Source organism: Dama dama, chromosome 6 (genome assembly GCF_033118175.1).
Source record: "Dama dama isolate Ldn47 chromosome 6, ASM3311817v1, whole genome shotgun sequence".
Classification (NCBI taxonomy): Eukaryota; Metazoa; Chordata; class Mammalia; order Artiodactyla; family Cervidae; genus Dama; species Dama dama.
In genome coordinates, this window is record NC_083686.1 from 17,750,503 (window position 1) to 17,762,422 (window position 11,920).

The following is an 11,920-nucleotide window of genomic DNA, read 5'->3' on the forward strand; positions in this document are numbered from 1 at the left end:
ATCAAATGCTAACTGATGAACCATATCTGAAGGCCAATAATTCCATATATAAAAAGCATAGATGTTATTTTGCTTACAAAGGTTCATCTAGTCAAAGCTGTGGTTTTTCTAGTAGTCACGTATGGATGTAAGAGTTGGACCATAAAGACAGCTGAGTGCCAAAGAATTGATGCTTTTGAACTGTGGTGTTGGAGAAGACTCCTGAGAGTCCCTTGGACTGCAAGGAGATCCAACCAGTCCATCCTAAAGGAAATCAATCCTGAATATGCATTGGAAGGACTGATGCTGAAGCTGAAGCACCAATACTTTGGCTACCTCATGTGAAGAACTGACTCACTGGAAAAGCCCCTGATGCTGGGAAAGATTGAAGGCAGGAGGAGAAGGGGATGACAGAAGATGAGATGGTTGGATGGCATCACCGACTCAATGGACATGAGTTTGAGCAGGAGTTGGTGATGGACAGGGAAGCCTGGTGTGCTACAGTCCATGGGGTCACAAAGAGTTGGACACAACTGAGCGACCTAACTGAATTGACTGAATTACGTTCTAACACTCCATCACTGGGAGATAAGTGTCAGAAACTACTTGAGAGTGAGGATTTTGATGCAAGAATGTCAGGAGATAGAGACCACTATGCAATCCTTTAGGCCAGGTATCCATTGTCATCATTTCAGTGATATATCCTTTGTTTGACAGAAATGCAAACACCTCTGCTTTATGGCAAAAATAGAGACAGGATGGGAAAACTGAAAGACCCAGCAAACATAGAGACTGATGGTAGGTATATTCAGAAACACCTCACATAAACGGTATAAAGGAGAAAGAGCTGTCATTTTCAACCTTCAGTGAACTTACTGATTTTGAATTGCCTTTTGAAATAAAGATCCCTGTACTCTCTGGGATTCCCTTTCAGCTAGGTCCAGTCTAAGTCTGAAAAACCAGCATTTTAATAAACATCAGAGAAAATTAACTGGAAACAGATGATTCCCACCATATTTAGATGTTGTCAGGTGATAAAACCAACTCACGATTCCCTGTGTTAACATGGGGAAATGAGGGGTGTCCTCAAAGACTCATGTGCTGCGCTACACCATGTAACCTGTGCTGAGCTGGCTGTTTCATCATTTGGAGGACTTGCTGCTTGAAGAAATACCTATATCCCCAGTTCTCAACTTGTGCTGAGTTATTCTCTACAATAACCAGTGTGATCCTTCACTCTAAACCTACAAAGCCTGGGAATTTTGGAAAAGGTCTCTTCCAGGTTCTAGGATGATGATCAAATCCAAGATACAGTTGAGTATTTTAGATGAAAGAACCCAGGTGGTGACCTTGACAATTAACCCAAATGTCATCTGGGCTTCCTTGATTCTTTGAGTCGTAGGTAAATTTGATTCAAATACAGTATTACAGTCTGTACAAGTCTGTCCCCTTCCTAATGATCAGTTCACATTCTATGTATAATTCTTCTAAGGGCCTTGGTCTCTTGACCCTGTTGGTTGGGCTCTACTTAAGCAAGTGCAGACATTTTAACTTCCTTTTAATTTTCAGTAAGAAACCCACTCATGAACATTCTGAGGTTAATAACATTACTGAAAATCCATGGGTTTACAGAGAGGCATCATACTGTTGTAGGGTTTCCTGATGGCTCAGATAGTAAAGAATCTGTCTGTAATGTGGGAGACCTGGGTTCGATCCCTGGATTGGGAAGATCCCCTGGAGAAGGGAATGGCTACCCACTCCCAGTATCCTTGCTTGGAGAATTCCATGAACTGATGAGCCTGACAGGCTACAGTCCATGGGGTCACAAGGAGTCAGACATGACTGAGTGACTAATACACGTGCACATCATACTGCTTCATGGCAGTGGGCCATCATTTTCTATTTTTCCCATGCCATCTTTTGTTGAATTTAGAAAAATTCATGCTCCCAATATGTACCCTTCCTGGGCATAGAGCTCCCTGGGAATTGTAGTAGAGATCATTATTCACCCTGGGACTTTTGCCATCTGCAATCTACCACCTCTATCAGAATCTGAGCAAATTAAATTTTTTTCTACTGTACTTTTACCACCAACAAATCTCTTGGGGGAATATGTTGTGTTAATGTTTGTTTAGGATATTTTCTCAGGACCCAGGGTCCTGAGTCCAAACTATAGAATGAGCACGAAAACCATAAAAAAATCTTGAGGATGGTATGTAGAGGCTATGCCCCCATTAGACTCTCTCAGTTTGGCCCAAACCTCTCTTGTTCCCCAAACCAAAGATAGTTTCCAATGATACAGACTGCAGCTCACAGAATCATATGATGTCTTTAGCCTGGAGTAGGTTGCCCTGAAACTGGGATCAAGATAGCTGAGCAACCTCCTTGATTTGTTTCTCTTTAGATTCATGTCCGAATTTTAGAAGTCTGTGTTTTTTACATTTAAATGGTAGGTCACACTAAGAAATCGAGAGAAAAAAGGGTTTTTGCTTCATCAGTGATTTATTTACATTATTTTTATATAACCACCTTGTACTGTGCTAAGTCGCTTCAGCCGTGTCTTGACTCTTTGCGGCCCTGTGGATTATAGTCTATCAGTCTCCTTTGTCCATGGGATTTCCCAGGCAAGAATACTAGATTGGTTGCCTTTTCCTCCTCCAGGGGACCTTCCCAACCCTGGGGTCCAACCTGCATCTCTTATGTCTCCTGCATTGGCAGGCAAGTTCTTTACCACTAGCACCACTTACCCTAATTCATATCTTTGGGTTTGACCCACCCATACATTTTCTTGATCTCTTAAGGTGAGGAGATGGGATGATGGAAGAAGAGTTGACTGGAAAGAGTCTTCTTCTACAGCCATTAATCAGTTTTTTCAAATTGTCCCCATAGTGCTTAATTTGAAATGAAAATAGAAGCCATGTTCTTTTAATGAAAAGTTGACTTACATCTTTCTCCACAAGCTGCCATCTTGAACGCTGGATTTGCATAGAACAGGAATTTATAATCCAGATTTGAACTCAGTTAAGAATTTTTTTGTTTTGAAAAACATGAAAGCTTAATGAAAATACATATCAAATGATACAGAATATGAAAAGTACTGGAAAACTAGAAGAATTGACTGGAAATAAACCTGCCATAAATTAACCTGTTTTCAGTACTTAGGACATGGAAGTAACCTAGATATCCATTGACAGATGAATGGATACAGAAATTGTGGTACATATATACAGTGGATTATTGAAAGTGAAAGTGAAGTCGCTCAGTCGTGTCTGACTCTTTGTGACCCCGTGGACTGTAGCCTACCAGGCTCCTTCATCTATGGGATTCTCCAGGCAAGAATACTGGAGTGGGTTACCATTTCCTTCTCCAGGGGATCTTCCCAACCCAGGGATCGAACCTGGGTCTCCCGCATTGGAGGCAGATGCTTTAACCTCTGAGCCACCAGGGAAGCCCAAAGCAACACATTTGAGTCAGCTCTAATGAGGTAGATGAACCTGGAGCTTATTGCACAGAGTAAGTCAGAAAGAGAAAGACAAATATTGCATATTAATGCATATGTATAGAATCTAGAAAGATCATATTGATGAACATATTTGCGGGGCAGTAATGATGATGCAGACATAGAGAACAGACTTGAGGACACAGTTGGGATGGAGAGGGTGTGATGAATTGAGAAAGTAGCATGGAAACATATACCTTACCATATATAAACTAAATAGCCAGTGGGAATTTGCTGTGTGATGCAGGGGGCTCAGCCTAGTGCTCTGTGACAACCTAGAGGGGTGGGATGGGGTGGGGGATGGGAGAGAGGTTCAAAAGGGAGGGGACATATGAATACCTGCAACTGATTCATGTTGATGTATGGCGGAAACCAGCACTATATTGTAAAGCAATTATCCTCCAATAAAACATTTCTTAAAAAATTGACCTGTTTTCTACAAGTGGAAATGGCAAGGCAGTTATATTGAAACAGAATAAGATTTTCAAAACCAATAGTTTTTGTTATTAGATTGTTGTCCCAACACTACGGATAGTTTGTTGTCATTTGGTAATTGTGCCAATCTATTTAATTCTTTTTTTCTCAAGAAGCACAAAAGTTATGTAGTTGAAGTTTCTTTCTTTACAATGCAACTCTATTCTCTCTTTTTGTTATTCTACTATAGTCAAAAGTCATTTAAACAAAGAATTCATCTAGTCAATCTGAATTATGGACTTCTTTAAAAACTAGAAGCAGATTTTTATTCTGGCATTCAGTATATATACTTTATGTTTTCCACTCTTTTAAAAATTGAAGTATAGTTGATGTACAATATTATATGTTACAGATATGCAGTATAATGATTCACAGTTTTTAAAGGTTATACTCCATTTACTGTTATTATAAAATATTGGCTCTATTGAACTCTATTTTTATTTAGTTGAAGAAGAGCCAGCATTGGTCATTGGGTCATTTATTGAGATCATACAGTTTCATTAAACAGCTATTGTGTTTAGTGAAATATTAATTTTATTGAATACCTGTTATGTACTCCCTGTATTAAGCACTGAATATATAATAGTGAACAAGACAGAGGACCTGGGATGAAAGCCTTTAAAATAAATAAAATAATTAGAAATGGTGAATAGAGACATTAAGCAGAAGACAACGAAAAGAAAACTGAGATAGGGAGTAGAAGGGTGTGTATACTTTATAGACAAGGTCGTGGAAGGCCTATTGAAGAAGGTGATCTTGCCATTTCCTTCTCCAGGGGATCTTCCTGACCCAGGGATTGAACTTGCGTCTCTTGTGTCTCCTGCATTGGCAGGCAGATTCTGTGCCACCTGGGAAGCCCTAATAGGCAGAGGTTAAATATTTATTGAATATATAGGTGTCTCATGCGCTCAATTAGCTTGAGATGCAACTGCTCTGAGCTCCCAGTACCTAGCAGAGTGCAATGCACAAGGTACATATGAAGGATTAATTTAGGGGCTTGACAGAAGGACCACATTGAACTGAATATTTTATTTGGGGTTTTTTTTCTCCTCTTACTTTACTGTGCAATCTTACCTGCACAGAGGAACATTTTTCTATGAATTATTCATTCAGCACACACCTTATAAAACATCTAATGTCTCTAATCTTTGGGAACCATGGGGCTTCCCCAACCAGTATTTAGAGAAAAATCTCAGTGGTAGCACTTTACCAGTTTACCCTCTCAGCTCTTTTTCAGTTCTTGGCTCGTGTGAATAAGGAGGCCAGCCTGCTCTTCTGGGAATGCACAGCATGGATATATATATTTTTACTATCGCAGCAGAATTGTTTTGAATACACTTCGGTCATGAGGTTAAAGCTCTCCATGAGGAATACTTCAGCCATAATTCTGCTGCCCTCTAGCCGAGCACTGAAGTCCCTCTGGAATGCCGGCATTACCCTTCAAGAATGGTTCTGAAACGACTTGACTCACTTGCCCAGCCTTTCTATTCCTATTGAAATTCTTCCAGAACGCTGGCAGTAAACTTCAGTCAGATGCCAGCATCCCTTTTATGTTCCACAAAGGTTTCTGTAACAATTTATTACATGATGCAACACAAGCTTACTTCTTGGAAAAGCTGATCAAAACTGTCCTGATAGATATCCTGTGGTTGGTTTATTTCAGATTTACTGGTAACTCTGAGTGATTATCTAAAGGGATTGTGAAAGGACCATAGTGTATAGATGAAAGGGCTGGATTTCTTGGTTAGATTCTGCTGCCACTACGTTTACTACCACTGCTATTTATTTATTCTTCCAATTATTATTTTCAGAGAGACCAGGTCTTGAGTCCTGGCTCCAACACTTACAGTGAATAAAAGCCAGTGAACTTGGTCAGAAACAAAATGTATCCTTGTAAGCTGGCCCCAAAATCACTATGATGGTGACTGCAGCCATGAAATTAAAGATGCTTGCTCCTTGGAAGGAAAGCTGTGACAAACCAAGGCAGCATATTTTTAAAAAGTACAGAAATCACTTTACTGACAAAGATCTGTCTAGTCAAAGTAGACAGTAGTGAATAGAATGTGAATAGACTACATTTTCCAGTTGTCATATATGGATGTGAGAGTTGGGCCATAAATAAAGCTGAGCACCAAAGAATTAATGCTTTCAAACTGTAATGCTGGAGAAGACTCTTGAGAGTCCCTTGGACTGTAAGGAGATCCAACCAGTCCATCCTAAAGGAAATCAAACCTTGAATGTTCATTGGAAGGACTGATGCTGAACCTGAATTTCCAATTCTTTGGCCACCTGATGTGAAGAGCCAACTCACTGGAAAAGCCCCTGATGCTGGGAAAGATTAGAGGCAGGAGGAGAAGGCAACGACAGAGGATGAGGTGGTTGGGTGGCATCATCAGCTCGATGGACATGTGTTTGATCAAACTCCAGGAGACAGTGAAGGACAGGGAAGCCTAGGGTGTTGCAGTCCATTGGGTGGCAAACAGTTGGACACAACTTAGCAATTGAACGACAACAAAAACAAGTTGGCCCCAAACCTGAATAACACATAGAAATCAAATTATTTTCAAAACTCAAATGCATGGGACTATATATATTTTTCATTCACTCATTAATTCATTTATCATACATATGTTAAGTACATACTATATGCTGTGCCAAGTACTAGAAACATACATAGCTGAACATTATAGATATGGAATTTATAATCTAGGTGGGGGCTGTGCTGTGATTTGTCACTTTGTCTGAAGATAACAAACTACCCCAAGAACTTAGTGGTTCAAAACAACAAGTATTTGTATAGTTCACAGTTCTTCAAGCCCACAATTGGTGCTGAGCTCAGCTGCATTTTTATTCTGGTTTTGGCTGGCTTCCTCATGATTAAGGTCAGTGCCAAGCTGACTGGGAGCTGGTTAGTTTCGGATGGCTTCATCTGGGCTGGCTGACTTGGCAGAGCCCTGCCCAACATGACTCTCATATTCCGGCAGGCCAGTCCACACTTGGTCATCTAGGCATCGGAGCAAGGCTCCAAAAGAGAGAACCGAAGCACCCAGGACCTCTGGAGGCCTGCTCAGAACTGGCACACTTCCTTCCATTGCATTTTGCTCCTCAAAAGACTTTCAATTTTCACTTGTAAATTATATCTCAATGAAAGTGGGAAACATTTTAATTTCATACAGTGGCATTATTTTCTCCTTCACCTCAAGTTGGAATAACCGATGGTTTTTCTGTTTTTCTAATTTTGATGCTGTCTTTTTAATTTCAAGTAATCAGCAGATAGTATAATTTGCAACACAACAATAACCAAAGGATAGCCAGCTCTTTGGTTTTGACATTCTCTATAAACCAGACTGTGGTAAATTCAACATAGAATAGTCTAGAAGAGATTAGTGTTCTCACTCAGTCATATCTGACTCTGTGCAACCCCATGGACTGTAGCCTGGCAGACTCCTCTGTTCATGTGATTCTCCAGGCAAGAATATTGGCGGGGTTGCCATGGCCTTCTCCAGAGGATCTTCCCAACCCAAGGATTGAACCTGGGTCTCCTGAGTTGCAGGCAAATTCTTTACAGTCTGAGCCACCTGGGAAGCCTTTAAAATACAAGGCATATTCATAGTGCTGACCTTACTAAGCTTTACAAAAGTGGTATTCTCTTGAAGAATGCATTACAAAGTTTGTCAAAATCCAGTAATCTGAAAGGAACTGTTAAGGTGTTTGAATCCTGATTTAATTCTATGGACTGAGAATTCCTAGAGCCTGATTTTGCTTTATTATTATTATTGTTATTATCATCAGTGACAGGAGGCAGCATTGTTCCACATATGGGGACTAGGAACATGTAAATGGAAGGTTTTGATTGACATTTAAGTCTCTTTCCCCTTTTCAGTGTAAATTTTTCCTTAATGGTAGAAGACTGTACACTTGAAATAATGTGCATGGCTTATCCTTCTTAATACTGAAAAAGTCACAGGTGGTTGAATTAATAAGAAAGGAGTATGTCATATATTTATGGCAACCAGGACGTGTTGGACAGTTTTAAATTCAAATATTTTGACCAGTTGTTAAACCATGTATTAAAATAAAACTTACAGTTTTGGAAATACAGTTACTTGAACAGTAATAGAGTGATTGCTAGGTCAAGAGGCATGAGTTCAGGTATGAGCTTTCAGTCTAATTGCTGAGTATTTTGAAATGTTTGTATAGTTTGATAGAAAAGAATGAGTTTTGTCGTCTGATGGGGCTGGTTTCAAAATTTAGGTTTTCTACCTGCCTGTCCTTAGAAAAGTTACGTTTTAAAACTTCCTGAGCAATTATTTCTTTATCTGTAAATTCTGAAAAATTACCCTGACCTCATAAGAAATGGCAACCTACTCCAGTATTTTTGCCTGGAAATCCCATGGACAGAGGAGGCTGGCGGGCTACAGTCCATGGTGTTGCAAAAGAGTCTGACACAACTTAGCGACAAACAACAACAACAACATGAGATTTGAGGATAAAATGAAATAATATGTGTCAACCCAGTGACTCTAAGCCTGGCACACAGTAAATTTTTTTCCTATTTAATTTTTTTCATTGGAATATAATGGCTTTATGAGGTTGTATTAGTTTCTGCGGTACAGTGAAGTGAATTAGCTACAGGCATGCATATATTAGCTTCCTTGTGGACCTCCCTCTCACTTCCATCCCCATCCTATCCCTCTAGGTCATCACAGAGCACCAAGCTGAGCTCTATGTGCTTTATACTAACAGGAGGTTCTCACTAGCTATCTGTTCTATACATGGTAGGGTGTATGCATCAATCCTAACCTCCCAATTCATTTTACTCTTCCCCTCCCTGCCTCCCATGTCCTCATATTCCTTTCTCTATGTTTACCTCTCTATTCCTGCTTTGGAAATAGGTTCATCACCACCATTTTCCTAGATTCCATATATATATATATCTATATGTTAGTATACAATATTTCTTTTGTATGGTAGACTCTAGTGTCCCATGACAGATGCGTGGATAAAGAAGATGTGGTACATATATACAATGGAATATTACTCAGCCACTAAAAGGAATGACATAGGGTCATTTGCAATGTTTCTGTTTTTTGTTTCCAAAATGGAGCTATGACACTGTGGAGCACTGCAGGCTTGTGCCTCAGAACATGGGATCTGAGTCAGGAAAATCTGCGTTAAATCTCCAGCTGCGCCACTACAAAACTGTGCAACTTCTGAACTGAAATTTCAGCTTCGGCCTGGAGTTCCTCCCTGGTCTGCTATATGGTCTCATCTTAGATTGTGAACAGCCAATTAGCTAAATGCCAATTTCAACGTCACTTCTGAAATCCTTTAATTTGTACACGATCAAATAAGGTACCATCATATCTGGGCAGCAAAATGATTTTGTGTAAGCACGGTATGTGTTTCAGATGCATTCTTAGTTAATGTAATGGTTTGGATTATTATTCAGGAAATAGTCAATCCTCTGTCCTCCTATGTGTATGGACTATACTTCCCTTCCCTATCAATATTGGGCTTGGCCATGTGATGTGCTTTGGACAATGGAATGTTAGTGGCTGTGATTCAGGGATGTGCTCGTGTGATGGGTTTGCCATCTTCCTCCTCTGCCACCACCATACAAAGAGCTTCTTCTGAGCATCTGGGGTCCAGAAGGCCCACCTTCAGAGCAGACCTGAGCACAAGTTACAGTGAAGAGCCAAGTTCAGCTCATTGTGCAGCTAGACTCAGTCATGTGGCCTAGGTCAGCTGGCTTTCAGCTGATCTACAGTATGAACAAGAATAAATAACGGTGGTTTAAACCACTGAATCTTGGGGCAATTGGTTATATAGCATAGCTGTCTAATACAGCTTGTGAATATGCACTTTCAAATGTCATAGGTAAGCATTTGAGATTTAACTTGGAAAAATATTTCTTAACAACATTATCTCATAAAATGCTATTATCTGGTTTTGATATGTAAATGCTTGTTATTGAAATAATACTGTTACAATGGGCTTCCCTGCTAGCTCAGTAGTAAAAGATCCCCCTGCCAATGCAAGTGACAAGGATTTGATCCCTGAGTGGGGAAATCCCCTATAGAAGGAAATGGCAACCCACTCCAGCATTCTTCCCTGGGAAATCCCATGGGCAAAGGAGCCTGGAGGGCTACAGTCCACTGGGTCACAAAAAGTCAGATGAGTTTGCAACTGAGCACACACGCAAGCACAGTTACAATAATTACCAATGATTATAAAAGCTGTTTATATATCATGTCATTCCTTTTGTATATCCATTTTAGGATGTTTATATCATCCTAAAAGATGCTGCTGTTAAAGTGTTGCACTTAATATGCCAGCAAATTTAGAAAACTCAGCAGTGGTCACAGGACTGGAAAAGATCAGTTTTCATTCCAATCCCAAAGAAAGGCAATGCCAAAGAATGTTCAAACTACCTCACAATTGCACTTGTCTCACATGCTAGCAAAGTAATGCTCAAAATTCTCCAAGTGAGTCCCCAATAGTACATGAACCGAGAACTTCCAGAAGTTCAAGCTAGATCTAGAAAAGGCAGAGGAACCAGAGGTCAAATTGCCAACATCTATTGTATCATTGAAAAAGCAAGAGAATTCCAGAAAAACATCTACTTCTGCCTCATTGACTATGCTAAAGCCTTTGACTGTGTGGGTCACAATAAACTGGAAAATTCTTAAAGAGGTGGGAATATCAGACCACCTTACCTGCTTCCTGAGAAATTTGTATGCAGGTCAAGAAGCAACAGTTACAACTGGACATAGAACAATGGACAGGTTCCAAATTGGTAAAGGAGTACGTCAAGCCTGTATATTGTCACTCTGTTTATTTAACTTATATGCAGAGTACATCATGCAAAATGCCAGACTGGATGAAGCAGAAGCTGGAATCAAGATTGCAAGGAGAAATATTAATAACCTCAAATATGCAGATGACACCACCCTTATGGCAGAAAGTGAAGAGGAACTAAAGAGCCTCTTGATGAAGGTGAAAGAGGAGAGTGAAAAAGTTGGCTTAAAGCTCAACATTCGAAAAACTAAGATCTTGTCATCCGGTCCCATCACTTCATGGCAAATAGATGGGGAAACAATGGAAAGTGACAGATTTTATTTTCTTGGGCTCCAAAATCACTGCAGATGGTGACTGCAGCCATGACGTTAAAAGATGCTTGCTCCTTGAAGGAAAAACTATGACCAACCTAGACAGCACATTAAAAAGTAGAGACATTACTTTACTGACAAAGGTCCATATAGTTAAAGCTATGATTTTTCCAGCAGTCATGTATGGAAGTGAGAGTTGGACCATAAAGAAAGCTGAGCACCAAAGAACTGGTGCTTTTGAACTGTGATGTTGGAGAAGACTCTTTAGAGTCCCTTGGACTGAAAGAAGATTAAATCAGTCAATTCTAAAGGAAATCAGTCCTGGATATTCATTGGTACTGAAGCTGAAGGTTCAATACACTGACCACCTGATGCAATGAACTGACTCATTGGAAAAGCCCCTGATGCTGGGAAAGATTGAAGGCAGGAGGAGAAGGGGGCGGCAGAGGATGAGATGGTTGGATGGCATCACTGAATCGGTGGACATGAATTTGAGCAAACTTTGCAAGTTGGTGATGGACAGGGAAGCCTTGCATGCTACAGTGGATGGGGTCTCAAAGAGTTGGACTCAACTGAGCTACTGAACTGATAAAAGCTGTTGACTTTTTATACAGAAATCTTTCACAGAACTTTCAAATATTCAAGTAGGGAAACATTTTCAACATGAATATTAAAAGAGTTCGTTACTGAGATATTTTGAGCAAAAATATATTCTTTGATCCAATAAATACTTATAAGAGTTAAAATAATAGCTGGACTATAGCCCACCAGGGTTTCTCTGTCCATGGAATTCTCCAAACGAGAATATTAGAGTGGGTAGCCATTCCCTTCACCAGGGTATCTCCCCCATCCAGGG

At 40.0% G+C, this 11,920-nt stretch overlaps 1 non-coding gene across 1 annotated transcript; it reads right to left on the bottom strand.

Moving 5' to 3' along the window:
- Positions 1-3,355: 3,355 nt before the first annotated feature.
- Positions 3,356-3,427, bottom strand: TRNAW-CCA (transfer RNA tryptophan (anticodon CCA)). Its single transcript has one exon. It is a non-coding gene; the product is annotated as a tRNA-Trp (tRNA).
- Between the last annotated feature and the right edge of the window lie 8,493 nt (positions 3,428-11,920).